We start from the raw sequence: 5,688 nt of genomic DNA on the forward strand, positions 1-5,688 counted from the left end.
CTCTGGAGGGGTGGGTTCTGGGCCTGGCTCCCAACTCTCCGGGCCTCAGTTTCCTCGTCTGTACAAGGGGAAGCCCTCTTTGGATTGTCCTTATCCTCCATACCCCGCCCCAAACCCCGCCGTCAGCAAGTCAAAAGCCCCAGCCTGATTTCATCCTCGGTGCCCCCCGACCCACGGGGTTCTCTCCAGACCCCTCCCCCTCTTGCCACACCCAAGTTCAGACCCACCTCACCTCCTTTCTAGACCTCTGTCACCCGACCCTGACAGTTCGGAACACAGTTCTACCCCAACTCACTCTACCACCTCCTGGATTCCCCATTGCCTGCACGATCACAGCTGGGCTCCTAGCCTTGGCATTGGAGGCCTCCCCAGCCTGGCCCCAGCCCAGCCATCCTCTGTGACCCTGTGTGTGCAGCCTGCCCCAAACCACAGCGGCCTCCTAGGAATGGGGTCCCCAGAGGCTGTTCCCAGAATGGCCTGCCGGAGCCTCCGAGACCAGTCACCTGCCGGCCGGACACTTGGGCAGTGGGGAGGGTAACAAAAGAGCACATTTCCAGGGTGTGGTATAGGCCAGGCATCGTGTCAAGCACTTTATGTACATTATATCATTTAATTCTCTCAAATACTCTGTGAAGCAAGCATTATTTTTTTTTAAAGATTTTATTTATTTATTTGACAGACAAAGATCGCAAGTAGGCAGAGAGGCAGGCAGACAGAGAGAGGAAGGGAAGCAGGCTCCCTGCTGAGCAGAAAGCCCGAGGCGGGGCTCGATCCCAGGACCCTGATCATGAACCGAGCTGAAGGCAGCAGCTTAACCCACCGAGCTACCCAGGCACCCCAAAGCAGCCATTATTAAATCCCACTTTAAAAACAAGGAAACTGGGGCACCTGGGTGGCTCAGTTGGTTAAGTGACTGCCTTCAGCTCGGGTCATGATCCTAGGGTCCTGGGATCGGGTCCCGCATCGGGCTCCCTGCTTCCCCGGCTGACCTCTCTCCTCTCATGCTCTCTCTCTCTTTCTCTCTCTCTCTCAAACAAATAAATAAAATCTTTAAAAAATAAAAAATAAAATAAAATAAACATAAAAACAAGGAAACTGAGGGGCACTTGGATGGCTCAGTGGGTTCTGCCTCTGCCTTTGGCTCAGGTCACAATCCCAGGGTCCCGGGCTGGAGCCTCACATCAGGTTCCCTGCTCAGTGGGGGAGTCGGCTTCTCTCTCTCCCTCTGCCCCTCTCCCTGTGCATGCTCTCTTTCTCTCTCAAATAAATAAATAAATAAAATCTTAAAACAAACAAACAAGGAAACTGAGGCTGAAAGGTTAACCAACTTGCCAAGAGTCACACAGCTAGTAGGATTTAGAGCCAGGCTGGCGCTGGAGAAGGATCAGTCAGTCAGTCATTCCAGGGCACAATGACGACACACGGCAGTTCTGAGGAGGGACAACCAAGATGCCGGTTGCTGAAAGACTCTGGAACATTCTGGAGACTTCCAGCAAAATCAGCCAGGCTGGGGGTAGGTTGGTGGGTGGGTAAGGAGATGGTAGAGAAAGAAAGCATCCCTGGGTGCAGGCCATTCACCCGGCCGGCACTGGCGAGCCCGCCATGTGGCAGGGCTGGGTGGGACCCAAGGGACGCAACAGGCACACACAGGGATATGGCTTCTGCAGGGGAGGCAGGGTCTGTACCACATGGCCTGGGAGGACAGTGGTGGCATGCGCACGGTCACCTCCTTTACTAACATGTTCTGCGGTCTCAAGGCATGCCGAGCACTGAGTGGAGCCCTCCCCATCTCCGTCATGCTTCCGATGTGCTACTGTTATGTCTCCACTTGGCAGATAAGGAGGATGAGGTTCAGAGAGGGACAGTAACTTATCCAAAGCCACACAGCGAATATGTGGCCTGGAGAAATCCGAGATCCTGGTGGGGGCTGCAGGGGGTGGTGGCACCTGAGGGGCTCCAATGAGAAAGGAATAAGGGGCCCCCTTGACAGGGATGATCTCTCTGAAGGCCGAAGTCTGAGGAAGGAGCACTGGACTGAGAGTCAGGAGTCTTGGCTTCCGGGCCCGCTCTGCCCAACTACCCCTAGGCAAGTCACCGCCACTCTTTGGGCTGCAGTCTCCCTCCCCGTAAAACGGATTCAGGGCTTCTTAGCATTGCAGGGGCGAGAATCCCTCTGAGATTCTGATGAAAGCCCCGGACACGGATGCATACAGAGGGGCAAGTGGGTGAGGCTGGGGTGCTGGCCGCCCTGAGGACAGGTGCCCGGGGACCCTGCACCACTGGCACTCTCATTCGGGGTGCACACACTCCGAGGTGGCCAGGGCCCAGCACGACTGAAGCCCTGATGGCCCAGTCCAGGTCCAGGTCCCCACGTTCACACCTGCGTGGCCATCGGTGGCCAGGGTGGCAGAGACCATGACCGGTTTATGCAAAGGATGTGGAGGAGAGGGGACAAAGACACAGGCGTCAGGAAAAGCTGCCCATTTGCTTTGCATCTGCTTCCCCCAGGGCTCGCAGAAAGAAACTGGCCCTATTTGCTTTGGGTTGGAAAGAGCTCCCTGAACCTCCCTCCTCCCCCCACCGTGGTGTCTGGAGGGGGGCTGGGGCACAGGGGCCTCCCCGAAGAGAGGCCTGACCCCCGTGACTGGGGCGCTGCCTCAGCTCCTCCCCTCCACCTGACCCTCCAACCTCTCTACAGATTTGCACGCGGTTCCCCTTGCTGCTCTGCACCCAACCCCCTCCCACCCCCTCTCCCAGCATTTTCCTTCTCTTTCTTTCCTGCCTATGCCGCCTCCTCCAGGACAAAATTGGGCAGCTGGAAACCTAGCTCAGCAGGGGACACGGGCGGCAGGACCTCTGCCCCTGGGAAGGTCTGGCGGACGTGCGGCCCCAGCCAGCCTGGTTCAGAGACAACCCGGGAGAGGGTCCCTGGGCAGGGGAGCTTTGGAGCCAGTTCCCAGGGACCCCAGCCTTAATCAGTCACGCCTCTGAGAGGCAAAAGTAGAGCGAGCAGATGGTGTGGCCCCTGGAGAGGCCCCTGGGTGGAGGAAGAAGCAGAAACCGCGTCCCGTCCCGTGGGAGCAGATGAAGGAATAAGGACGTTGAGACGTTGAGCCCAGGGAGGAAGCCTCAGGGAGCTCTGGCCAGGAGTGGGAAGGGCCGGATGGGGAAGGGGGCGGTCCTGTTCCTGCACCTGTAAGCCTAGCCCTGGGGGCCAGGGGTCAGGCGGCGCGACAAGCTCTGCCTCCTCTCTGCTTCCCTGCCTCTGAAGCGGCCACAGCCACCCTTGGTGAGGGCGAGTAAATAAGATGAACATGTCAGAAATCTGCCTGGTGCACGAGAGCAAACACCAGAACCACAGTGTCAGTGGCGTTCTTGATTTTAACCCGGATAGAAGGTTGGGCTCTAGGACTCTGTACGACCCTCCTAGGGCTCGGATCTGCCCAGCCTGGCTGCCGACCCTGGCTCTGCCTCTTACTGGCTGTGTGAACATCCCAGGCACGTCCCTCTCTGAGCCCCACTCTGTTCCTGATGCCTGCCTCGATGCGCACCATGGAGCGGGCACCCGACAGGTCCTCAGCTCCCTCGCCCTGCCCCGGCCCCTTGTGCCGAGTGCTCCGGGGATTGGAGTGTGACTGCCTGGGCACATGGGGCCTGGAGGGAGGACACGCCAGAGCCCTTGGGCAGAATTCCGATGTATGCTGGACACCTAGGAGTCATGTGGCTCCTGTTCCACCATCCAGGGAGGCTGCCGACACCCCGAGAGTGGAGGTGGGCCGCCTGAGCCTCATCCGTCCCTGCCCTGGATGGTTCCCACCTGGAAGCTGCTGGGTTCCTGCAAGGGACCAGGCCAAAGGGACCACGGGGTGCTGGTATGGTCACCAGGAAGAGTTCTGTCCCTGCCCCGAGCGGGTCTCCCTCCCCGGGGCAGTTTCCTCATCTGGGAAATGGCTAGAAGAACACTGCCTCCCTCATAGGCCCGTCTGGCTCCAGGTAACCGGTGGGAGCTGCTGACCGGGTGACAGGTGCTCGGTGGCGCCAGGGCACAGGAAACCAGGACAGAGGTGGGAGGCAGGAGTGGATAACGGGTACTTATTCACCCAGCGCCTCAGTCTGTAGGGAACGGGTCACGTGATCCTCAGCTCCCCGAGAAGTGCCAAGCCTCAGAGTGGGCGTGGGAGCCGAGGCTCGGGGAAGGGGCACTAAGACCTGACCCCAGGGCTGTGTGTGCTCCCAGGCGCCGCTGCGGCACTTAAGAGCAAAGCCCTGGCAGGCGGACACAGGGACCATGTCCTGCTGGTGTGTAGTTACTTCACCCACCCATGCCTCGGTCTCTCCGTCTGCAAAAGGGGAGTAGCACATAGACCTTCGGGGGCTGCAGTGAGGCTCTTTAGACGTGGCACAAGGCCCGGTGCACGGGCTGCAGCCACGTGACGTGGCTCTGGCTCTTTCCCGAGCCGGCTTGATAGACCACGTGCAAGGACCACGCCTGCGGCGGCTCCATGGAAACCAAGACACCAGCTGGTGAAGACGGTGGGTCTCCATCCTGCCTCTTCCTAGAGTGCCCCCACCGCCAGCCCAGGAGCTCGGGGTCAGCCTGGCAGCTGAGAGCCAGCACAGGTGGCTCATTTCCCTAGAGCACACGGCCGGCTGGCAGCCCTCGTGACAGCGGTGGCAGGGATATCCGGCCTCAGTCAAATGGTTCACGCTCCGAGCCCGCACTGGTGGCGGCCCCCTACCACCGCAGGGAAATGAAGAGGCTCCTCGGGTCACTGCGGACACGGGCACTGGCTGGGGTGGCCATGCCAGGAGGGTGGGCACCAGGTGTCAGGCCCCCGTCCCCATTAAAAGGAGGCAAAGGCACCCGGTAGGGGGGTGGGCAGTGGAAGAGGGGCCTGTGGGCACCCACCCACGGGCTCAAACCCCAGTCCCCTACGAACCAGACATGTGACCCCTACTAGTCCTTCCACAGAAGGCAGGTAACGGCCAGTAAGGTCAATGTCAGGCTAGATGAGACAGGCAGAGAATGCCAACTCGGCCGTGTCCGTGTGACCTTGAGCAAGTCAGTTCATTTGCTAGAAAACATTAACAGCTCTACCCTTCGTCTATAGATGCAGCTGCCTCCTCTGTCACCCAGGAGCCCCAGCCAGGGCCCTCTTGGGGCCACCCTATATCCCTGAGTGAAGCAGCCCCCTCTGGCACAAAGCCCCTGGGGAAGCCAGGTGGGGGCGCTGCCAAGGGCAGAGTCTCCATCCCTCCGCACAGCTCTGGGATCCTGCCCCCAACAGCCCCGATCAGTGGGTCCCGAGACAGGGTGGGGTCACGTGGCCAGGAGCTCTTCCTCTGTCCTTTGCAGGCAGCCCAGGACAGTTTCCCCTCCAAGTCAGCCGGCCCATGTGGACTTAGACCCACAGATTCTGGGCACAAGCTAGCTGGCCGTGGTTCCTTGCCGCTCCCCGCCCCACCCCAATTAGTCAGCTGAGGTCTTCCCAAGGCAGGTCAGTGCCATGTATGGACATCTGGGGGGAGGACAGGGAATGGGTTTGGGAATCAGAGTCCCCACGACAGGCCACAGCCTTGGCAAGTCCCTTTACCCCCCTGCACCCATTTCCTCTTCTGTGAAATGGGGGCACAGCAGCGTGCACTCCACCCAGCTGCTGTGAAAAAACAAAGTCCCCCAGAGAAAAC

The sequence above is a fragment of the Mustela lutreola genome, chromosome 10, assembly GCF_030435805.1.
Source record: "Mustela lutreola isolate mMusLut2 chromosome 10, mMusLut2.pri, whole genome shotgun sequence".
Taxonomy (NCBI): Eukaryota; Metazoa; Chordata; class Mammalia; order Carnivora; family Mustelidae; genus Mustela; species Mustela lutreola.